At 45.0% G+C, this 25832-nt stretch overlaps 1 protein-coding gene across 16 annotated transcripts in view; it reads left to right on the forward strand.

Annotated features, from left to right (window-relative positions):
- The window catches only part of add3a (adducin 3 (gamma) a), a 341424-nt gene that overhangs the window by 57773 nt on the left and 257819 nt on the right, over nt 1-25832 (forward strand). The window lies entirely within an intron of this gene.

Raw genomic sequence — 25832 nt, forward strand, 5'->3', positions numbered from 1 at the left:
CTCCCCTCGCTGTCAGAAACACATTGACACTGACAGACAGAGACTGACACTGACACTGACAGAGAGAGAGAGAGAGATACTGACAGAGACAGAGAGAGACACACTGAGGAGAGGGGGCGGCGGGGGAGGGGGGCCATCCCAGCACGCTGTTGGAAGGCTCCCGGTTCCGCAGTCGGTGAGTAGAAACGTAATTTTTTATTTCTTGATTTTTTAATTAATTTTTTTTGATTTGATTTAATGATTTATTTATCATTTATTATTGATGGCTCTTTATTTGTAAAAGTGATGTGTTTCATGTTTGTAAACTTCCCTCCTCGCCCCCCCACCCCCAATGCCTGATTTGTAACCTACGCTTGATTTTCTAACTGTAGGGAAGGTTTTTCTGAGCGTACAAAAATCTACACGTACTCCATTCTAAGTTAGTTTGGAGTAAGTTTTCACTGCCTAAACTTTCAAAACAGGCGTAAGTGGCCAGACACGCCCCCTTTTGGGATAAAAAAATCTGTTCCAAAATTAAACTATTCTAACTGACTAAAACTGGAGCAATCTAAATGCCGAGAATTGCAATTTCTAAGATACTCCATTCTAAACCAGTTGCTTCAAAAAAATAGGAGCAACTCAGGCCGAAACTTGACCCCTGAGTGTTGGCTCATTGATGAAGAGGTACATCACAGCAGTGCCTGATTCAGATTCACGTGCACTTTCCAGTAGGGATTACCAAACAGCATTTTGGAGCAGGAACCTTGACTGCCTTTCTTCCCCAAGCTACTAAGCAGCAATGAAACCACATGCAATGACTCTGTTGGAGGTCAGCTTACACAACCCAGATTCTAACTTACTTATATAGTAATTCATCAAAGAATACACTTTGCTTCACATTTCTGCTTTAAAAATTCTGTTGAAACTAGGCATTTTTGTTACTGTACTTGACACTGCATCCTCTTTTCCGGGGAGCAGCATCAGTGGCCCACTTGTGTTTTTGCAGTTGGACTGGCAAACTGGCTCTACTTCTGTGTGGACACAGAGTGAAAACATATGGAATTGATTTCCCCCTTTTACATTATGGAACATCCTTATCCCAATGGCACAAACTTTCATCTACATCTTCTTGGATCTGTGATACTGTCAGTTCCTGGACCCTGAACTTGTTTGTGCTATAGTGTGCAGCTGATAGAGTGGAGGTCCATGTGTCTGTATTTGGCTGCACTCCTGTTGTGTAAACCCATTGTACATGCAGAGACAAAATGAAGATGGCTGGGTAGGTGGGAGGCTGGAACAAATTCCTGGAAAGAACAGTGGGGAAACACTGAATTGATGCCAAGTAATAACTTTTGGAACTTGGCTGCTGTTTTGTATCTGTTAGTGTCAGTGAATTTAATTTTCATGGCCGAATAGTAAGCTATTTGATTTTTAATCCTGGTTTGTAAATCACAATGATATTGATTTGTAAACCACGGAATTATTTTTCTTGATGAGTTAGTCAAAATTACTCTCTGAAAATGTTTCTTCAAATATGACCATGACAAAAATTAAATTTGCCCAGTGATGGGTATTGTAAATGTTTGCACAGAGCTACTCGATGCTTGAGACATCACTTAGGTATGTTGTTGCGAGGTGCCTGCAGTTGTACAGTATTATATCAGTATTTAGAGTAGCTGGCATTGTTGGACCATTTGTAGAAGGGAAACTGGCTGAAATTTTAGTACAGTGACAGTGAATTTGCCAGTCTGGTAATGATGTTTACTTTTTGAGTGTCTCTGAACAGTGACGTGGTAAGTTTGACTTGTGTCGCATTAGATACACAACTGACTGTCATGATACTAGGCTGCTAATACCATCAATCATAGGGTTCTGACGAAGGGTCACAGACCTGAACTGTTAACCCTACCTTCTTTTCTCAGCATGCTGTCTGACCTAATCAGTGTTTCCAGCATTTTTTGTTTTTATTTCAGATTTCCAACAGATGTCGATGTATATATTTCCAAATATAAGTTACAATTACCTGTTTACTGAGCAGGTATGGTTGAGGGGTTATGAGTTGTTTGCTGTAAATCATCTGTCGCTTAGTGTTTCAAGAGCGATTTGGAATTTGTTTAACAAGTATAATAATTGTACCAAAAGGTTTCTTAACTTATAAGAATAAAAAAATATAGTAAAATCTTACTACTTAGATATTTTTGAAACTTGTTACAATTTGCCAATCATTCATTTTATGCTTGTGCATGGTTCTGTGTTTTTGCACATAGATTTGAAGGAGTTCTGTTTTAGCAAAAACCAAGATTGCTCTGGGAGAATAGGTTCAGTTACTCTTGCAATGGCAGACACCTTTCAAGGAAAGCTGCCATCTGGAAACCATGGCCCCAAGTTTCCACACGTGGCAAAACAGGTGCCCCTCCGAGCTGGGCGCCCGTTTTTCGCGCCGAAAACGGCGCCTGAAAAAAAACACGCTATTCTCGAGCGCTTTGCAGCTCGATGTGTGCTTGGCGCGGCGCCCAGGGGGCGGAGCCTACCACTCGCGCCGATTTTATAAGTAGGAGGGGACGGGTACCATTTAAATGAGTTTTTTTCGTGCCGGCAACCCTGTGAAGGAAACATTGGCACTCGGCCATTTTTGTAGTTCTTTGCAGCTGTTCATTTTTTATCATTTTTTAATAAAAGCACATTGCCCTTCCATGATCAGCACTGAGGCTTCTTGCAGCAGTGAGAAGGCTGCAGGAAGCCTCAGAAGTTGAGGCAGCCGTTTCCCGACGGGCCCGACCGACGGCAGGAGGGGCCTGCCCCTCCTGCCGTCGGGAATGGCTGCCTCAACTTCTGAAGCTTCCTGCAGCCCCCCCCCCCCCCCCCCCCCCCGCCGGCGGGAACGGCTGCTGCCGTCGGTCGGTCGGTTGGTCGGGCCCTCACTGCCTTTCCCCCCCCGCGGGAACGGCTGCCTCCTCCCTGCCTTTTCCCCCCCCTGCCGTCGGGAACGGCTGCCTCAATTTGTGAGGCTTCCTGCAGCATTCTCCCTGCCTGAAGCACAGGTAGGAACATGGTTTATTTAATCTTTTCTTTGCTTATAAATTTTTATTCAGGTTGGAATTATTTGTATAATATTTGTATAAGTATAACTAAGGATTTATTGTAGAATTTAATGACTTCCCTTCCCCCCACCGTCATTCTGGACGCCTAATTTATAACCTGCGCCTGATTTTTTAATGTGTAGACAAGGTTTTTTCAGGCCTACAAAAATCTTCACTTGCTCCATTCTAAGTTAGTTTGGAGTACGTTTTCACTCTGGAAACTTTCAAATCAGGCGTCAGTGGTCGGACACGCCTCCTTTTGAAAAAAAAATTCTGTTCAAAAGTGAAACTGTTCTAAATGACTAGAACTGCAGAAAACTTAAATGTGGAGAATTGCGATTTCTAAGGTACTCCGTTCTCCACCAGTTGCTCCTAAAAATCAGGAGCAAATCATGTGGAAACTTAAACCCATTGGGTTGCTTGACTAATCAGAGCTGTTTAAAGTTTGTTATGTTTAAAAAAAATAATACCTTTGAAGTATTTGCTAATAAGCAATATTAAGTAGTACAAATTTTTCTGGACAACACCAAGAAATATGAAGTGCCTACTATTTGTTTTGAATCATTTGGTAGTGTGCTCTCGCCTGAATCAGATAGTTATGGGTTCATAATCCACTTCAGGACTTGAGCATATAATCCAGGCTGACTCTTCATTGCAGCATTGTCGAACATGCAGTCTTTCTAATAGGACATTGAACCTACTCTGCCTGCTCAGGTGGACATAGAAGAGCCCATAGCATTTTTCTGAGAAGAATATGGAGTTCTCTTTCTCACCAGGTCAAATTACATCCTCAACCAAAACAAGCAACAAAAAAAATTGGCTGTTTATAGGTCCATGCTACATGCTGTCAGAGCACTTGAAACGTTCTTTTGAGTATTTAATTGCATTAGTGAGTGAAATTATTAATCTGAGAGTCATGTAATACTTTATTAACCTACAACTTGTTTAATTTACCCCCATCACTACCTCGCTGTCCATTGTTAACTCATAGCTAATGATTCTAGAGCAGCTGGAACACCAAATAGATTATAGGAAATTTGTAACTTAACACATTGGGATTGTGGTACGATTTCTTCATGTCTCTTTTTGCTTGGTCCATGGTTGAATATGAAGGACATCTGTCCTTGTTACAGTTGCTCCTTTCTGCAACCTGTTAGACTATCTAATCTATAAACCGTGTCGTAGTAATGGCTCAAATCCATAAGACACCTGATGCAGTTTCTAAAAAAGTAGTTGGCACTTTTAAGTTGATCTTGGACCGAATCTGTGATATACTGTACTCTGAAGCATACTTGACACTGTAAATCTCCTATCTGATGTCCTCTGGCGAGAAAACTAATTTCTGTTGGTTTTGGGCCAACATTAACACCAGTACAAGTTGACACCCAAGTAGTTATTTCTGTTCAGTAATCACTGACAAAGCTGATCATGTCTGTTTTGTTTCAGCTTTGTAGAGGTTCTTCGATTAAATCACTAGCCATATTGGGGTCAAGTTTCGGGCCACGCCGAGAACGGCGCAACCCCGACATGGACGAACCGTTTTTCGCATCTAAAAGTGCGACAAAAATGTACCTTGCAATTCTCGGGCTCCCTGCAGCTCCCTCGGAGCTCGGCGTGGCACGTAGACATCAGCGGGGGCGGGGGGGAGGGGGAGAGCCACAGTCGAGCCGATTCTGCAATTGCTGGGGGGTCGGAGCTAAATCAAATGAGAGAATGTTGTGCCGGCAGCCCTGCGCCTGCGCGTTGGAGTGCATGCGCAGTAGCCCATAAACATTGGCACTCGGCCATTTTTAAAGGAACTTGACGAAAAGTGCTGATTTGTCTCGTGGACCTCTGGAAAAGCTTGGGATTGAATTTTGGTGATTTTTTGTTGTCTGAAGGAGTGCTTTTAGCAGCACTGTTGAAGAAATCACCTGCTGAAATCAGTGAGTGCTGCTTTTTGCTGCTAAACTTCCAGAACAGGTGCGGCATAGGTGCATGCAAAATAAGGACTATGTGTTTTGAAAAATAAGTGTGTCAATTCAAGACAGCAATGGAACAACGTCCACCAAGAACAAAGAATTTCTTGCATGACGAAGTGGAGATATTAGTAAACATCATTGAGCAGAGATGGCAGAAGCTAGATACCAGCAACAGGTCGCATAAAAGTGCCACCTAAAGAAATGAAGAAACGCTGGAACCAAGTTGCAGAAGATTACTGCGCAGTGGTGCATGCCATGAGATCTGGAAGCCAGTGTAAAAAGAAATGGCACGACCTTGGTCAAGCAGTTAGTGTAAGTAATATTTTCATTTTTTAATGGAATTGTAATTGTAAATGTGACTGTGTATGTCCCACCCTGCAGAAAGACACACTCAGTAAAAAGTTATATTTTACTCTTTGCAGAAGAAATTGGCCCACAACAAAAGGGAAGCAACTTGAACAGGAGGAGGCACGCCCATCTGCATCCACTGACACCCTTGGAGCAGAGCGTAGCTGCTATGATGAGTCGTACATGGAGAAAAGCAATCAGTACATCACAAGCTGGGCCCGCACGTGAGGGGAGAGGGTAAATCCTGAAAATGCACCATGGCCCTTCAAATCACCGTGCTGCCTGGCCTGCTATGTGTGAGAGTACTCATGCCACCCATCCTGCCCCCTCCCTTGCTGTTAAACATTTGACTGTTCTGATGTATTTTGCAGAGCATGATGATGACGATGCTGCCAACCCTGAGGATCCTGAAGATACAGAACAGTACAACCAGATGCGGATGATCCAGACTGGATGATGGCGGCGATGACTGAAATGTCTGCAGGGGAGAACTTCCAAATTAATGTTTGTGAGCCCCCTTTTAAGGGGCATCAGAGTTTCAACCTCTTGCATAGGTTCCGGTTCCACTTTCCATGGTTTTGATTCCGACGTTGCGGGTCCTAGTGGTGCTAGTATTATAATGGAACAGTTTACACCCATTCATCCACCATCCCAGCCCACGGCTCGCACTCGAGTGCTGCCGTCTGGAACACCGAGCGCCCCACCGTCCCAGCTCGTGCAATCGTTAAAGGTGCACGATGGACGGCCCTCCTCCGACCTCATGCTCCGGCATCAGGCACTTGCATGCTTTCCTGATCGTCGTCATCATCCTCATCCTGCTCTTCCAAATTACTATCATCAGGCACTGGCCCCTCATGTGGGTCTTCTGGTTCCACTACCAGCTCCTGCTGCCTCATGATGGCTAAGTTATGCAGCATGCAACACACAAAAGTGAAGTGATCGACAATCTGAGGAGAATATTGCAAGTGGCCTCCGGAATGGTCCAGGTATCGGAAAAACTGTTTCAATATGCCAATGGTCCTCTCAATGTTGCTGGGCGTCGCAATGTGCGCCATGCTTTATTGACGGTCAGCTTCCGTCCGTGGCACACGTAGAGGCGTCATGAGCCAAGTGGTCAGGCCGTACCCTTTGTCTTCCAGTAGACAGCTCTGCCCTTCTGGCTGCTGCTCAAACATGTCAGATATAACACTGTCACGTAGGATGAACGCATCATGGGTGCTGCCCGGGTATCTCGCATCGACTGACATGATGCGCTGCTTGTCGTCACACACGAGCTGCACATTGATGGAGTGGAAACCTTTTCTATTCCTGTACTGCTCGGAATCCTCCACAGATGCTAGCAAGGCGATGTGGGTACAATCAATGCAGCCCTGTACCTTTGGGAAGCCGACAATCCTGAAGAAGCCCACAGCCCTCTCATGGATCGCTTGTGCAGTCATTGGGAAATTGATGAAGTCATTCCTCCACGCATACAGTGCAGCCGTGACCTAGTAAACGCAGGCATGTATTGCACGTTGAGAGATGGCGCACACATCTCCAGTTGTAGCCTGAAACAATCCCGAGACATAGAAGGCAATTGCAGCTGTTACCTTCACTTCAACAGACAAGGCAGTTGGCGTTCTGCTTCTGGGCTGCAAATCTGCTCTCAGCATATCACAGATCTCAACGACAACTTCTCTGCGGAAACGCAGCCTTTTGACACAATCCACCTCGCTCATGTCCAGGTACGAGCGCCTGGCTCGATATTGCCGATGTGGGTAAGGTCCCCTGCTCATCAGTCTACGGGCTATGACGTTCCTGGTGCAGTGAGCTCTAATCAAGTCTCTCCTATGCAGTGAATTGCTGGCGAACCATTGCATAATCTGTGATGTTGACAATGCAGCACTCATTCTGCAATTACAAATTTAAGTTTCAAACTGGCTATCTGGCTGCCTCTCCCTGTCCCCTGGCCGAATGGCCTCAGCCTCCCTCACAGCTCGAAGGCTGCTTGCTGTGTCTTCGGCTGCCGTCAGCCACTGCCGCCGCCCCTATCCCATGGCCGAATGACTTCAGTTACCCTCGCAGCTCGAAGGCTGCTTATTGTTTCTTCGGCTGCCGTCGAGCCACTGACGCCGCCCCTGTCTCCTACATGGAAGGCCTGCCTGAAGCACTGCAGCTCGAAGGCTGCTGCTGCTTCACACAGGTAGGAATATTCAATATTTTGCATTTGCTTTGTTTATAATTTTTTTATTGAGGATGGCTCTTTATTTGTATAAGTGAGACTGTTGAATGCTTATAGAATTTAATTACTTCCCCACCCCTTCCCCCCCCCCCCCACCCACTCCGCCCCACTCATCATTCCCTACGCCTGATTTCTAAAGTGTAGGCAAGGTTTTTTTGAGCGTACAAAAATCTACACTTACTCCATTCTAAGTTAGTTTGGAGTAAGTTTTCACTCCTAAACTTTCAAAACAGGCATAAGTGGCCGGACACGCCCCCTTTTGGGGGAAAAAAAATCTGTTCCAAAATGAAACTGTTCTAACTGACTAGAACTGGAGCAAACTAAATGTCGGGAATTGCAATTTCTAAGATACTCCATTCTAAGCCAGTTGCTCCAAAAAAATAGGAGCAACTCAGGCCGAAACTTGACCCCAATAAGCCAGCTTTTGGAGGAGCGCCGCATCTTGTGGTGTGCCCCGTTAAAGTTTTTCCCTTATCCTTCAGCTCAAAGTTCTTGCCCTGTAAGTTGCTGAAAGGGCAAGCTAATAGCGAAGGCAATGGGACATCTGGGACATTGGTTAACAACAGGACTAATAATCTATCTCCTTAACGAATGAGAATTGAGGATTGAGAAAGAAATGAGGATCAACAGATAAGGAAATAGCATGAATTAGAGCTAAGTCAGGAACAGAAAGAGAAACAAAGTGAGGGAACAAAAAATTGGGTTGAGAGAAAAAAAGAGACAAAGGAAAATTCAGAAAAAAAATGAAAAATACTAAAATTTGAAAATCTTTAGCTATTTATTACCTGTAGGAATGAGACTTCAGTTTAAATTGTTTGCTTTCTAGGCTGGAGAGATCGATTGGCATTGCAGAAACATAAACCTGCTCATTAAAAAGATACTTGCACTGTAAAGTAGAGGCCCTAACTTTCTACAGTGAGTTTAATTGGCAATTAATGCACAAATGCAGCAACTTCATGAAACTCGAAGGTTGAGAGCGAGCTGCCGTTTCCACAAGGCTAATGGCAGATCGTCCAGCAACTAATGGTGATTGGAAAATCACGGGGTATCTCTTCCTCACCGCAAGTTACTGGATGATCTAATAACGACAAGTGCCATTAAACTTGTTATTTTGGCAGTAAAATCTGGGCCATTGAGTTTAAAAACTACCTAGTCAGGCCCTTGTTCCCAGCTTAAACTGATACAAATGCTTTCTCTATCTCCCTTTATGATCTCTCAAGCTCAGCTTATCCATTAGATCCATTTCCTGCTCCATTGACTCCATTCCTACTGCTCACCCTCATCTCAAAAAAAAAGCAACCTTGCCCCTTCTGTCCTTGCAAACTACTGTTCCATCTCCAACCTCCCCTTTCTTGAACATGTTGTCGTCTCCCCAAAATGTGCTCACCTTTCCGACAGCTCAGGTTTTTGTCGCTAATCAAAGTCATGCATGACCTACTCTATTCACTGATTGTTCTCCTCCTTAACCTTTCTTCAGTCTTTAACATGGTTGACCACGCCATCCTCCTCCACTGCCTCTCTTCCGTTGTCCAGCTCAGTGGGACAACCTTTACTTGGTTCCACTCTTAGCTATCCATTTGTAAACAGAGCATCTCCAGCACCCACACTTGCACTATTGACTCTGGAATGCCTTACAGATCTATCCTTGGCCCCTCCTCTTCCTCATCTATATGCAGCCTTTTTGTGCAGTCATCCAAAGGCATAAGGTTAGCTTCCACATGTATGCTGACATAGGAACAGGCGTAGGCCATTCAGCCCCTCAAGCCTGTTCCACCATTCTAGTTTCTTTGTATCTACCCTATCGAATCCTTCAACATTTTAAACCTTGATTAGATCACACTGACAATACCCAATTCTACTTCTTCACCTCCTCTCTGATCCCTTCACTATCTCTGCTGTCAGACTGCTTGTCCGACATTCAGTTGTGAATGAGCCACAGCTTTCTCCATGACTCATTGGGAACACCGAAGCCATTGTCTTCAGCCACCGCCACTACAATATAAACTACCTTATTGGATTTAAAACAAATTTTGTGCAGCAAACAGCTCATAGCATATTCGGCCACCGATTTCATCCCCCTCTCTTATCACTGATTTGAAGCAGACTGTTGACAACCTTGCCATCCAATTTGAACCCAAACGATCCAGATATTGTCCATCGCAAAGACCGCCCACTTCCTTCTCTAACATCAGCCAGCTCCATCCCTGTATCCTATCTTGCACCAAGTCCTGCTCACTCATCACTGCTGTTCCCAACATCTCTAAATTAAAATACTTATCCTCGTGTTTAAATCTCTTAATGGCCTTGCCCTTCCCTTTTCTCTGTAACCTCCTCCAGTCATACAAACCCCCACCCCTTGAACTCTCAGTTCCTCTGGCTCTGGCATCACCCTCCCTTCGCACCACCAGTTATGATGTCCACCATGTTCAGATGGCATACTTTTACTCGAAGTTCAAGCATGTACATGAATAATGCCCAATTTAGCGATGTATTTGACAACGATTGCCACCTGCAGTCTAAAGCCCAGTTAGGGATTATGTGTATTCCAGAAACGAAGAGAAGGAAGAAAATAAATACCAAGTTTGATATAGCAAAGCTCAAATGCAGGAATTGAAGAACTTGCATTTGTATAGCACATATCTGAAAATGTTTTGTGTTTCACGCACAATGAATTGCTTTGAAGTTCAATCACTGCTTAGGTAGGCAAGCAACATGCCTTAACTCCAACATAAGAGCACCCCTACTGCAATGATGTGACATTTTTCTCTTCCTACATCAGCCACTCTTAAGGGTTCTCTTGAAGTTTGGTGGTATGGAACCACACTCATTGGAAATTGGATTTCAGCTTTTGCATAGGCCATTCAGCCCCTCAAACCTGTTCCACCATTCTATTAGATCATGGATTATCTGCACCTCCACTCCATTTACCCGCTTTGGTACCCTTATCCAACAAAAATCTATCTATCTCAGCTTCCAACTGCACTACTTAGTCTCTCCTAAAAGTGTTACTTGCAAACTTAGATATCCAATTCCTTCGTTCAAGTCATGAAAAACTATGGTGTAAAGTTGAGGCCCCAGAACAGATTCCTGGGGAAACAAAAGCAAACTACTGTGGATGCTGGAACTCTGAAATAGAAGCAGAAAATGCTGGAAAATTTCAGCAGGTCAGTTAACATTTCAGTCGTTGAGAAAGGTCATCGACCTGAAACGTTAACTCTGCTTTTCTCTCTGCAGATCCCTGGGGAACATCACTTGTCACATCCCACCAATCAGAGTGCATACTTCTTATCCCCACTCTGTCTTCTATCTTGCAACCAAATCCCAACCCAAGTCAAAAGGCTACCTCTGGTTCTGTATTACTGTAATAATAGAATCTCGTGTGTGTGGAATCTTATCGAATGCCTTCTGGAAGTCCACATAGATAATATCCATACACTCCCTTATCTACCTTATTAGTGACCTCACAAAATTCAGCTAATGTGGCAGATGAAATTTAAAACACGAAAGTGCAAAGTGATACATTTTGGTAGAAAGAATGAGGAGAGGAAATATAAATTAAAGGGTACAATCCTAAAGAGACCTAGGGGTATATATACATAAATCGTTGAAGGTGGCAGTGCAGGTTGAGAAAGCAGTTAAAAATGTTTGCAGAATCCTGGGCTTCATAAATAGAGGTATAGAGTACAAAAGTTTGTGTATAAAACACAAGTTTGGCCTCAACTGGAATATTGTGTCCAATTCTGGGCACCACACTTTAGGTGCAATGTGAAGGACTTATAGAGGGTGCAGAAAAGATTTGTGAGAATGATTCCAGGGATGAGGGACTTCAGCTACGTAGGTAAACTGGAGAAGCTAGGGTTATTCTCCTTGGAGCAGAGTAGATTGAGAGGAGATTTGATACAGGTGTTCAATATCATGATAGGTCTAGACAGAGTAGATAGAGAGAAACTGTTCCCATTGGCAGACGGGTCGAGAACCAGAGGACACAGATTTAAGGGGCTCAAGTTGCTCCTATTTTTTTGGAGCAACTAGTTTAGTATAGAGTATCTTAGAAATCGCAATTCTCAGAAATTTAGTTTGCGACATTTCTAGTTAGTTAGAATAGTTTTGTTTTAGTACAGTTTTTTTTTCAAAAGGGGGCATTACCAGCCACTTTCCCCTGTTTTGCAAGTTTAGGCAGCGAAAAGTTACTCCAAACTAACTTAAAATGGAGTAAGTGTCTATTTTTGTATGCTCAGAAAAACCTTGCCTACAATTTATAAATTAGGCGCAGGTAGCGAGTGGGGGCTGGGTGGGGAGGAGAAGTTGGGGGATCTTACAAAGCATTAAACACTTCGTTTTTACCACTAAAGAGCCATCATCAATAATAAATGATAAATAAATCAATAAATCAAACAATAACTCAATCAATCAAAAAAAAATTAAAAAATAAAAAATAATTAAAAAAAATTAATCAATAAATAAAACATTAAAAGTTTCTACTCACCTACTGCAGCACCGGGAGCCCTCCAACAGCCTGCTGAAGAGCTGCTCGGGCAGGGCCCGCCCCCAGTGAGATGCCGATCGGGCAGGCCCCGCCGCCGCCGAGGACTTTGGGCGAGGCCCGCCCCCAGAAGATGCCGGGCGGGCAGGCCCCACTGCCAACAAGGACTTCGGGCGGGGCCCGCCCCCAGGAGATGCTGGGCGGGCGGGGCCTGCCCCCAGCGAGATGTTGGGCGGGCCCGCCGCGCAAGAGGTAAGGGCAGTCAGGCCACTCGGTCCGGGATAGGGGCGACATCCCTTCGGCCAGGGGGTAGGGTCGTCGCCCGAAGAAAGGACGCGCTGGGAGGGCCAGGCGCTAATGCAGACGCGTGCAGCCTCCACTGCGCACATACACGCGCAGCTACCGGCACTCTTTTTGGCACAGGATTGTAGCTCCGCCCCCAGCAGCTCCTGCTGTACCACGCCGAGTGGCAGCGGCCCGACATATATCCGAGAATCGCGAGGTGTAAGTATTGGCGCAATTTCTGTTCCACAAATTAGGTGGGCCTCTCCGACGTGCGCCGTTCTAGCGGGGGTCTGAAACTTGAGCCCAAGGTGATTGGCAAAAGAACCAAAAGTGAGATAAGAAAAAACTTTTTTACGCAGCAAGTGGTGAGGATCTGGAATACACTGCCGAAAAGGGTGGTGGAGGCAGACTCAATCACAGCTTTCAAAAGGGAGTTGGATAAGTGCCTGTAGGAAGAAAATTGCAGGGCCACGGGGAAAGGTCAGGGGTGTGGGACTTGCTACGGTGCTCTTGCAGAGAGCCAGCACGGGTTCGACAGGCCGAATGGTCTCCTTCCGTGCTGTAACCATTCTATGATTAGGTTCATGGTGTCCTAAACTACTCCACTGTCTCCACGTCTTTTAACTTGCATTTTCATATTTGTCCTCCATTACACAGACTTTTATTTCAGAATTGATATTCATCAAAAAGGTAAGTGATCGTGAACTGCATTCAAATGTTTCTTTAATGAACTTCTGCAATGACCCCAAAGTCAGCAATATAAAATAGCTTTTTTTGTCCCTGAATTGCCTACCATGTGCTAGGTTGTTAAATTTCTAGCTGAAGGGTAAACTTAGAGAAACAAGTTAAATAAATCACACAGCCAATTTTAAAACAAAAAAAGTTAATTTTTTACGAATAGCTTTTCCATTTACAACATCTACGTGTCTGAGTACTTTACTTTTGTCCATCGAGACTACTTGAATAATTTCCAAATCCTTTCACATTAACTTTTTCATGACTGTGTTGATCCTGGTGCTTGGTTTTTATAAAGTTGCTTTTATTAGGGCAATGTTTTTAAAGTTTGGATAATTTCTAGTATTTGATGCTAGAAAGTAGCTTGTTTATTGGTGTCCTTGCTAGTTATTTGTTCAGTGGACTTGTATTCTTTGTCAATGCACGTGCTTTCAATTTTCCAACTTTTTTCTTCAGTTTGATTGGAAAAAGTTAGATTTAGCTTACAAAATACACGCGTTTCTCAACACGAGCAGTGGATTTGAGAAAATATTACAAATTATACATCAGTTTTTTTTAATGCATCTACTCAATTATCACTGAAGATTGTATATCCAGGCCAATAATTGTACAAGTAGGGAATCGACATGGCAAGAATAGAGGTTGGATGGATGGATGACCAACTGAATGACCGGAAAGGCTACACCCAATGACCACTGTAGATTGGTTGGTTGTGTTTGATCAAATTATGTCTTGTTTAGTCCTATAACTTAAAGTGACAAAGTGGAGTAGTTGGGATTTGGAGTTCCTTCTTTCGATAGCTATGATAGATGCAAGGAGGGACAGCCAAGTGTGAATTTACATGTATTTTAAGGCTTCATTTGAGTTGAAGTTTAAAATTAACATTCCGGAAAAGGGAAAAGCATTCATGAACTGTTTCAGTTCTTGGGTTTACTTTAATTTAACATTAGTGTATATTCATTGTTGCCACAAAGTAGATATTGGTGTATTTTCCGTTGCTTTTCAAGGTTAAAATAAAATAACTATTGGCAAGTCAAATTTTTTTGGTCACACTCAGCATCAACTTCAATCTTACTCTACTCAAGTACAGTGTGGAATTAGAGATAGCTTAATGCTTCTTCTCTGTTGTCTCATTGCTGTGTCTTCACACTCGACCCAAAAGACCACCCCTGACTACATATCCATGAATCTCAATTTTTTTCACTTTAGCTCCTCGTAATGACCTTCGAATGAGATTGCTGAATGAATGCCAGTTAGTATTGAAATACTGGCAAGTTTGTGCTGGCTGTGGATTTGAACGAGCTAAAGCTGGATTAAAACAATGTATTCTATTTATGATGGGAGACTTTCTGCTAAGTCTTTTAACACCATTTAAATTGAACATCTGTTTGCATGTAACTTTTATATTATCATTGTACCTTTTGATCTTGACGAATGAAATCTGATGCATCGAGGATAATTACCTCCTATTCAATATGCTGAACAAAATCTTTAGAATCTTGTTGCCAAAAACCAAAATGAGGATTGCTTATGAAACTGTTCTTATGACGATATTAATTTTTGGTGTTAATTATAAAAGCAATTTGTGTAACGGCAATACTCATGTTTACGGAGAGGGATAATCTGCCCAAAATAATTTCCGTTGAATTCTCAAAAGTAAGTGAAGAAGGGAAATTCATAGTTCATCACGATTGGCCAGAGTAAAAGATTTGTGGTCTGACAGAACACCCAGTAGACTTGAAAGGAGATTACATTTTTTGAACAGCTTTATTTTCTCAAGGTAAATAATATAGTGATTGTGGCTAAAATTTAAACCGAATCATTGACTTTGGTTTCGCACCCACAATTTCTAGCTGATATAAATTTGAAAAATCAATGTTGGAGCCCCTTTCTTTTGAGGTTATTTTGTCATCAAAAGACTTGTTGGCATTTGTCAGTCCTTTTTAGGTTGCCAGCTGGAATTTCTCAATTTCTGGCACATAGTTGAAGCCTGAAAATCTACTAATAAAACATTTAGTTTCAGCAACTAATTTCTATGGGCTTTTTTAACACTGGTTACAGTTTTTGTTCGTATGGATTTAATTTGTTTACTACATTTGTTAGCAAAATTATTAAGTCATCCTTGACGGCTCAGTGATTTAAGATCTAGAATTATGTTTGTATCCATCCTAAGAATCTTTCTATTATATCAGTATCATTTTTGTATGTATCCGTGCTGTAAAGTGGATCAGTGCTATATATTACACCAGCGCTTTGCAATAGTATCACTTCCTAAGAATTTGATTTATTTCTACTTCGATATATAGAAAAACATAGAAACATAGAAAATAGGTGCAGGAGTAGGCCATTCGGCCCTTCGAGCCTGCACCGCCATTCAACAAGATCATGGCTGATCACCCACCCCAGCACCTCCCCCCCCACGCTCCCTCCACATCCCCCAGCCGCAAGGACCACATCCAACTCCCTCCCAAACACATCCAATGAACTGGCATCAACAGCTCTCCGTGGCAGGGAACCCCACAGGCCAACAACTCCCCGAGTGAAGAGGTCTCTCCCAATCCCAGCCCCAAACAGCCCACCCCCCATCCGAAGAGCGTGGCACCCCCCCCCGCCCCCCCCGGCTCCGGACCCACCCAACACCCGGAACACCCCCCCCCCCCGGCACCCAACCCGCCCCGCCCCGTCAGAATCCTTCTCAAATGCCGAACACCCCCGGATGTCGAGCGGCTACCCCGGAGCCACGCCTCCGCGACGCCAACCGCACCACATCCACCAACCGCCATCTGCGCAGTCAACCCAACCCGTCCACCCCACTCTGAACACTCCCCGCACCGAGGCACAGAGCCCCCAGGCCCGCCCCTCCAACACATTTCACCCCCCCCCCCTCCCCCAGACCTTCACTGCAATGTGGCCCCTCCTGTCCCCCGCCCTGGGTTTCTCCACCTCCACCACTCTCCCCTCCATCCCCTGCCCCTGTCTCCCCTCAACTTCTCTCTGCCTCCCCGCACAGGCTCCCATCTTGGGGGCAGTAACCTTCTGGCACAGGGAATTTTAGCCCCTAGCGTGGAAGTCCTGCTCCCGCTGCAGAATTGGCTTTACCACCCCTCAATGGAAGCGGAGTGCAATTTCCCACACTCCACTTCCTTTGGGGGCAGTTACCGGGACACGACTGGCTGCTCCTGTGACAGTTTGAACTGGTGCTCTCCACTCTCTGTCCTGTGACAGTTGGAACTGGTGCTCTCCACTCTCTGTCCAGTGACAGTTGGAACTGGTGTTCTCCATTCTCCCATCCTGTGACAGTTGGAACTGGTGCGCTCCACTCTCTCTCCTGTGACAGTTTAAACTGGTGCTCTCCACTCTCCCGTCCTGTGACAGTGGGAACTGGTGCTCTCCACTCTCCCATTCTGCAACAGTTGGAACTGGTGCTCTCCACTCTCCCGTCCTGTGACAGTTGGAACTGGTGCTCTCCACTCTCTCTCCTGTGACAGTTGGAACTGGTGCTCTCCACTCTCTGTCCTACGACAATGGGAACTGGTGCTCTCCACTCTCTGTCCTGTTTCTTTGGTTGTTGTTGCCACAGTATTGTGAACGTTTTTAAATGTGTGGTTACTAGTTCCACCCAGATAAATTTTTTCGACTTCTATGCTAGCTGTACCTCGTGGTTATAAATGCATATTTTTTAGCCTCAGTGAGAAACTTTGCAATGTTTTGATGTGTTAAGATGCATATGAATGCTAGGTTTTTAAAATTAATAAATGCATTACCTTATGTTAATTGCAATTTTATGTATTTTACTACTTACTTGAGTCAGGCAAACCATTTGGTCAGATTGCATTTTTTATATAGCAGGATCCTCTGATACATTCAGTTGTGTTGTCCATCTCAAGGGGAAGATAGAGGATGATGTGTATGGTTCTAGGGGGTAGTTTCCAACCAAACGTATTTTAAGTGATAGAAAGTGTTTGTAGTTCTACGATGGAATTCTAGATTTCAAATATTAAGTTTAAACAAGCTTTTCCGACTGAAATTAAAAGGTGTTGGCTTAGCTCAATGCTATATGCTTCCTGTCCTCCCTCCTTCAAGATGTCAACTTGGACTGGGATACAGTTCCACAGGTTCTGGTAATCTTGTGTGTATTACCCTCGTGGTCATTCTCTATGTATGAACTTGGACAGGGATTGTCAGCACACAATTTGATTGTGGAATGCATCACTATTGAACTGGATCCTATCTTCAACCAATATTCATACATGTGATATCCACAAGGCTAGGCAGCTTTTCCCTTCCCCTCCAATTTAGGAACAGATAATTTTTCTGCTCTCTTTACTGCCCTGGCAGAGGTCATCTGGTCATCTAACTCTGTATAGACCTGGGAATGGCTATGGGGCCATTGTATTCTATATGGCACATCAGCACACCAGACATTTACATGACATGAGTACACATACATTAGCAATTAAATCTCAATGTGTTTAGTTGGAGGTCAGCATGGGTCAGTTATTAGCACTTTCTTCTCCATCAGGAGTTTACAAGGATTGCTGCATTGTATTCATTGAAGGGTGTGCCATTTTTTGGATTAGTTGATAATCTCTGGTACTATCTGCTTGCTATACCAGTTTAGGTGGATGTTATGTCTTTAGAAGCTCTGATAATGACTCCATGAGGCAAAGTATTGCACTTGAACTGTCGTGACCTTAGTCCGTTTAATATAACTCCAGAGTGAGGATACCACATGGTGGATTCCCTTTTATACCTGGGTACCCGTGGTGTACAGGTGACCCCTGGGCCTCCACCAGTTGCACCCTCTGGTGGTGCCAGCATAGTGTATACAGGGTGAACCTTGTTGATGGTACCTCCGATAAACAAGTCTCCATCTTATGCAACTATACAGTGACTACACAGAGAGTATATCTATAGTATGCATACATAACATCACTCTCCCCCCAAGTCTTTTGTGCCAATACCTTTGCATTATGTGCTCTGGCTTGGCTCTCCCTAGACTTAAGTGCCAATAGCCTTTGCACCTTGGCTGTGCTTTGGCTTGGCTCGCTCCCTGTTAACCCCCCCAAGTCCTTATTGCCACAACGTTGGGTAGTGGTTACCAGTTCGATGGTGCAGTGGGACTTCAGTGGGTCCATGTGTGTGTCCATGGCTATGTGCATCCATTTCCCCCCCCCCCCCCCAAATGTAGATCATGCCGAAAAGGACATTTGCATTTACATCATTACATTTGTGGTACAGTTGTGAGGCAAGTACATTTGACTGGTGAGATACATTGATGGTACATCTTTGGGATCAGTGCTGGGGTCAGCACCGGTGCATGAGGACAAGCTAGTTCCAGAGCTGCTGGATGGCGTCCAGGCAGCCTGGTGGTGGCGCATTGCCCGGTGCTGGCAGTGGGAACCCGGTTGGCTCGAGTTGCCTGCTCTCGGGGCCTTTGCTGTTGCTCCTAGCGTCGGGCAGGTTCACAGATGCCTGTGACCTCTCTGTCCTCTCCTTGCGCCCCGGGTCACTGCTGCTCCCAGAGGAGCAGTTGTCTAGCAGCGCACAGGGAACTGCTAACTCGCTTACTTGGGCGTTATTTGGTTTGGGATCCTGGCTGGTCCCGGTCCCAATTGGGAGAACCACCGTGGTTGACCCCTCGCTCCTGGACGTAGCCCTGGCGGCGATGGGGTCTGGGAGCTGCGCCTTAGCGCAGTTTGCTCTTTCAGGCACGTGGCAGTTGGTCCCATCGAGTGCCTGAGAGGTGGAGCCGGTGCCGTTGCCCTCCTGAGATTGCTTGCTCTGCAGCTTGTCTATTTTAGCTGTTTGTGGCCACACTCCGTGGTGCATCACCCTGGTCCCAGGGACGCAAGTTACAGTATCGGGTAGCCCGGTGGACCTGTGTGCTTCCGATGGGTGTTTGCCTGCTACGTAATCAGAATATAGTTGAAATCCTGCATCGCACAATGTTTCATTGCTTATTGTAGATAAACTGTAGCTCCATTCGCAATCGCCTGACTTTTCTTTGCTTATCACATGTATAAAACTCTGATCGTCAATTACAAGCTTTACATTTAGCTTATAGTTGTTATTACATTGTGTGAGAATGTGTGACTGTCGCTTTAAGTATGGTGGGTTGCTGGCCTCCTTTAAGAGAGCCTTGCTATCTTTACCCCAATCCTCCTCCTCTTTTGGTGCCATGTGTTGCTCCATCAGCGCTGCACCTCGTGGTCTGGCCGCCGCCATCTTTTCCTTCAGCGCTTCACCTCGTGGTTTGGGCACCATCTTTCTTCCATCCACGCTGCTGTGATCCTCTTCTCCCCGGGTTCTGCCACCGAAGCTGGGAAGTCGCCTTTGGATCCGATTTTCTTCCTCTGGAGTCCTGCCACTGGAGCCTGGAAGGTGCGTTCGGGTCGTCTCAGCTGGATCATCTCGGCGCAGTCGTGCTGAGCGGTCTGTGCCTCGGGTGCTGTGCTGGTCTGCTCTCTGGTGTCGGATCTAACCTCAGGTGGGGGCTTGCTTTGCTTCTGAGCACGGGGGACGATGAAATCTTCCCAGCTCCAATGGATCTTCTCCATCCACCTTCTTCCGAGTAGCGTTGGTCCATCACCTGCAACAATTCACAGTGATAACCTGTGCCCCACGCCATCATGGAGTACCTTAACATTTGCACTACCAATGACTGGGATGAGTTCATTGGTGTAGGTGAGCAGCATTGCTTGAACTGGGACCAACTTGGGTCATTCAGTTTGATTGTCCCATAGCCTCAAAGGCTTCTTGATTCATTACCGACTGGCTCGCCCCCGTGTCCACCTCCATGAAGACTGGAGTGCCGTTTATCTCAACTTCCATTCTCAACGGGGAACATTCTGTGGTGCAGGTAAACATTCTGTACACTTCATCGTGGGGCTGAGCTGCCTCTCTGACCACCTCTTCATAATCCGCGCTGGATTCATGGCCCTTTGCAGACTCTGCATCAACACGGTGAGTCCTATTTCTTTTACACATTCGCTGGAGGTGGCCCTTTGTGCTGCACCCTTTGCACATATAGTCCGTAAAACGGCACTGGTGAGCCCGGTGATTTCCTCCGCAATGCCAGCATGGTGCTGACCGATTAGGCCCCCTTCAGCGCACTCGGAGTTAAGGGACTCAAGGGGCCTGTTCTCTCTCCCCTGAAAAGATTCATGTTCTACAGTCCAGCCTCTAAAAGGCGCAAGTCTGTGTACAGTACTTGCCGGGTTTGAGTCCTGAGGATGAGTCATCCGCCTAGAGCCGCAGGTCGAGGTCATGAATGCCTGGCTTATGGTGATGGCCTTCTGCAGTGTGACTGTGGTATCTGCAGATAGTAGCCTGTGAAGAAGGCCCTTGTGGCCGATTCTGATGACAAAAGATATCCCGCAGCGCTTCGGTGAGGTGTTCGCCGAAATCACACGGTGCCGCCAGCCTCTTGAGGTCTGCAGCATATTTCGCGATTTCCTGGCCTTCAGGTGTAAAACCGGTGTCCGGCTGTGAGGATGCTCTCTTTGGGCTTGAGTTGTTCTTGGATCAGCGTTACAAGCTCCTCGTACATCTTGGTCGTTGTCTTCGCTGGTGCTAGCAAGTCCATGACGAGGCCATAGACGGTGGGCCCACAACTGGTGAGCGGGATAGCGCTGCGCTTATTAGCCAGCGTAGCCGGATCACCGCCTGCCAGGTCATTTGCTGTGAAGAAATGGTTGAGCCTCTCCACAAAGGCGTCCCAATCATCCTCATCGGCAAACTGCTGCAACGTACCAAAGTTAGCTATTTTCGCTTGAAAGTCTGTAATCTCATCGCCAATTGTTATGTCTTTAGTTGCTCTGATAATGACTCCATGAGGCAAAGTATTGCACTTGAACTGTAGTGACCTTAGTCCATTTAAAATAACTCCAGGGTGAGGATACCACATGGTGGACTCCCTTTTATACCTGGGTACCTGTGGTGTACAGGTGACCCCTGGGCCTCCACCAATTGTGCTCTCTGGTGGTGCCAGCATAATGTATACAGTGTGAGTCTTGTTGATGGTATCTCCGGTAAACAAGTCTCCATCTTATGCAACTATACAGTGACTACACAGAGAGTATATCTATAGTATGCATATACGGGCCCAAGTTTCCGCCCTCTGTAAAAGCGGACTTTCTGGAGTAAAAAGGGCGCCGAAAACTTACCTTGTGATTCTCTGGTCTCCTCAGGACGTCTTCGTGCTCGGCGTGGCGCAGCACGAGGGGTCGGGGGCGGAGCCAGGTCCCGGCGCTGAAAATAGTGCTGGGACCTCTGCACATGCGCGCGCTAGAGTGTGCGCGCATGTGCAGTAGCTCCTCGCCCCCGAGGCTGCGTGGGAGGGGCTCAAAGCACGCCAGCCCTAGTCCTGGCCGAATGGGCTCCCCGGGCGAAGATCGGGATTCGGGCCTCCGTTCCTCCCGTTCAGCTCCCCCCCCCCCCCCCCCCGTTCAGCCTCTCTCTTCTCCCCCCCCCCCCGCCCCCAAACGTCGTCGGTGGGGCCCACCCGCCCAGCATCTCACTGGGGGTGGGCCCTGCCCGAAGTGTCGGCAACGGCAGCCCGGCTTCTTCTTCGTTGGCGGTGGTAGGGCCAATTCAGCCACTCTCCCTCCCGTTCAGCCTCCTCCCTCCCCGTTCAGCCTCCCCCTCCCTCCCTCCCATTCAGCCCTCCCCCCACCCCCATCTCTCTTCTCCTCCCCCTCTCTCCCCACCCCCCCCCCCCCCAACCCCTCGCTGTCAGAAACACAGAGAGATACTGTCAGAGACAGAGAGAGACACACACTGCGGGGGGCCTGTACCAGCACGCTGTTGGAGGGCTCCCGGTGCTGCAGTCGGTCAGTAGAAACTTAATTTTTTATTTAATTTAAAAAATTTTTTCTCTTTTATTATTTTTTTTTAAGTGATTTATTGATTTATTTATAATTTATTATTGATGATGGCTCTTTATTTGTAAAAGTGAAGTGTTTAATGTTTGTAAACTTCCCTCCCCTCCGCCACCCCCCACCCCATCTCTCGTTCCCTACGCCTGATTTATAAGTGTCGGCAAGGTTTTTCTGAGCGTACAAAAATCTACACTTACTCAATTCTAAGTTCGTTTGGAGTAAGTTTTCGCTGCCTAAACTTGCAAAACAGACATAAGTGGCTGGACACTTTTTGAAAAAAAAAATCTGTTCTAAAATGAAACTATTCTAACTCACTAGAACTAGAGCAAACTAAATGCCGAGAATTGCAATTTCTCGATTCTCGAATTGGATGCTCCATTCTAAACTAGTTGCTCAAAAAAAATAGGAGCAATTCAGGCCGAAACTTGAGCCCATATAAGTGGATATTTAAGTTGCCATTGCACTAAAAGAGCAAGAAATTCGATTGGTGTCTTGGCTGACATTTCTCCTTCAACCACTTTTTTGTCATTTCTTTTGTGGCTATTTGGAATGTTTCTGATGAAGCATTACGACTGCATTTGCTCACAAAGTGCTGACCACTTCAAAAAGTAATCCATTCCTTGAAGGACTTTGAAATATTTCAATATGAAAGATGTTATATGAATACAAGTTATTATTACTATGGTTTGAATTGGATTGGTTGATTCCTCCTGTGAGATTCTGTCAATCTTTCCATTAAGATAGATGTTGGTGCGAATATGCGATTGCTGTTGTCGAGGGATAATGAAACTGCTGGATAACTGCAATAATTATCCTATTTTTAATCTGTTTATATTCAGTTATATCGTAAATATCAATTAAGGCTTATTTGATACGACCAAACATCTAGATCAGTTAATTTTTTTGTGATTCTGAAGTCAAACTGATGTATGTAATATTCGGTTGTGTCTGTTACTAAAAAAAAACTGATTTGGGAGAATAGAGTAATGAAACGCTTTGGGCTTGCAGGTGACATATACCCAAGATTACTCTTTCATTTTTTTTTCTCCTCTATCATTAATCCTTACTATATATTTGTGACAGCAGTTTCTCTGGATGCACCTCAAAGCCTGAAATGAATAACATCAATTTAATTTTTAGTTTGACAAAAAATGTCCATGTTCGTGTTCATATAACAGATTCGAGTCCGTTCTAGTTATATGCATTTGTGCTGTAACAGCAAATCAGTTTAACTTTTTAGTTGTTGTATAGTATAATCTTCCTATTAAAGTCTGGTTTGATTTTTATCTGTCTAGTCTTTTTGAGTTAGTCTTTCGCATTGCAGTTTGTGTAAATATTTTGTCGCATCAAGTCCTGTCTGAGAGGCTAGGCCATTTTGAGATCCTAGTCCAATGTATGGAAGGGAAGTGCGTGGAAATAACTATGTAAACAGGATAAGGGAAAATAATGGCATAGGGTCTGTGTTCATTTTAGATTCCTTTGGATGACAGCAAATGCAATCCAGATGGTCTGGGAAGTTGATAAGATCTTGGCAAAAGCCTTGGAAAAGAAAATGCATTATGGACAGTAAAAAACTATAATTTGAAGATTCCTGTAGTATTTATTCACTATCAGGATGGGAAGGTAGTCTTTAAGAATAAGCTGTGCAGTACATTTATAATTGCACAACTTTTTATAATCAGCATTATAAGTGTTATCTTTAAAATTTGTTTTTAACAGTAATTGAATTTGAACATTGCTACAATAACTTGCATTAATAAAATGCCTTTAAAATAGAAAAGTATCCCAGGACTCTTCACAGGCATAATCTGGCAAAAATGGATGCTCAGCCAAATAAAGATATTTTGGAAGGGGTGAGGTGAGTGTTAAAGAGGGCCTTAAAGGAGAGGTAGATAGAAAGTTGGAGGAATTTAGCTCGGGGAATTTGAGAGAGGAGAAGGAATTTAGGTTGGGAATTCCAAAGCAAGGGGCCCAGATGGTTGAAAGCACAGCCACAAATGATAGTGCACAGATACTGCGAGATCGTGCACAGAGTGGGCATTGCAAAAGAGGCCAGAGTCTGACGAACTGAGAGTTCTGGAGGCGGTGGGTTGCTGTGCTGGAGTTACAGAGGAGTGAGACCATGCAGGGATTTAAACACAGATAATTTTTTTAAATTTATTGTCTCCTGGTCCCCCAGTGTCTCAACAATGACAGAGGTGATGGGTGAATGGACTTGATGCAGGCAGCAGAGTTTTGGATGAGATGGTTTATGGAGAGTGGAGGTGGCCAGTGAACTACTGGTGTAGTTGAGTCTAGAGGTGACAAAATACATGGATGAAGGTTTCGGTGGCAGATGGGCTGAGGCAGAAGTGAAGATGAGATATTCTGGTTCAGACCGAGACAATGGCTAGGGAGGGCGATGGAGTCGATGGCAAGGGTGCAGATGTTATGGCGGGGCCCAAAGACGATGGCTTCAGTTGCTCCCAGCTGGAGGAACATTCAGCTCATTCAAGACTAGATGTTGGGCAAGCAGTGCAACAACATAGACAAAGTGGAGGGATTGAGAGAGGTGACAGAAACGTAGAGTTGGGTATTGTCAGCGTCTGTATGAAAGCTAACCCCATGTCTGTGGATGATGTCGCCACAGAGCAGATGTCGATGAAGAAAAGGGGACCAAGGATGGCTTTTTAGGAGTCGCCGGAGGTGATGGTGTGGGGGTGGGAAAAGAATCCATTGGCACTGGCGACGATCAAATAGGCAAGAGTGGAACCAAGTAAGGAACAGCATGTAAATGAGGAAGAGGAGGGGTAATCCCATTGAGTTGAACAACGGAGGAGAGGCATTGGAGGAGGACGGTTTGGTTGACCGTCTACTGCCTTGTTATATTGCAGCTCAATGTGATCGTTTCATTTTAGCAAACAATTCTTGTAATGTTGAATATTTATAATTTCATCTCTGCCTCATGGTCTCCTTGCAAAATGCACCCTGATGGTGAGCGATGACTAGTGGCTTGCTCCCATATCTCCAGCAATTGTGGGAACAAGGTGGATGGGCTCAGAACATTTTTAATATTGGGAAACTGAGGTAAACTGTGTTAAGGCCATAGTTCAGGACATAACCAAGGTCACAAAGGGGAGGAGAGAAAATAACTTTATTAGCAGTTAGGTTGAGATTTTAAAATCCTGTGCATTATAACAGGAAATGAAAATGGAAGTTTTTAAAGATTTCCAGTTTCTGCCTAAGAAATCTACCAGGCAGTGTGCAAGTGTATCACAGGATAATTTTATTTTGTATTTTTCTCTTCTCTACGGTGAGTGACAAGACTGAATTCTAGAACTGAACAGAATGAGGGGAAACATTGCACAGCTATTTGTTCCACTGTAACACTTCAGGCAGTATGATTAAATTAGAATCCCCATGTGCTGCGAACAAGTTGGGATGCCAATTCTTCTTTTTCACGAGTTAATAAATTGGCTGGCATTACTAATAATCGGGATTTGAAGTTAATATCATCCTTGCTCTAAAGCTCATTCTCACAGCAGTCTCTTCCCAAGAAGAAACTAAAGAGTTGGGTCAATTTGATCCAGAAACTCGCCGGATTCACATGGGGAGCAGACATTCAAACTCTCCGTACGGCAGCACTCGTCTTCGTGTACTCTACAGCGGAGTAATGCTCTCCGGCATGGCTATCAAGTCCACATGTCAAATCTGTCCAGCTGAATTCTGCTATGAGGATTATCACCGGTACACTTTTGTCGACACCCAAAACCTTGGCCCGTGCTTACAAACATCGCGCCACCAAACCTATGCCGTGATTATGTAATCTCCGGCGAAGACAACTGCTGCACCAGAAAATACATGCCAATCCAGACTGAC

Source organism: Pristiophorus japonicus, chromosome 3 (assembly GCF_044704955.1).
Source record: "Pristiophorus japonicus isolate sPriJap1 chromosome 3, sPriJap1.hap1, whole genome shotgun sequence".
NCBI lineage: Eukaryota > Metazoa > Chordata > Chondrichthyes > Pristiophoridae > Pristiophorus > Pristiophorus japonicus.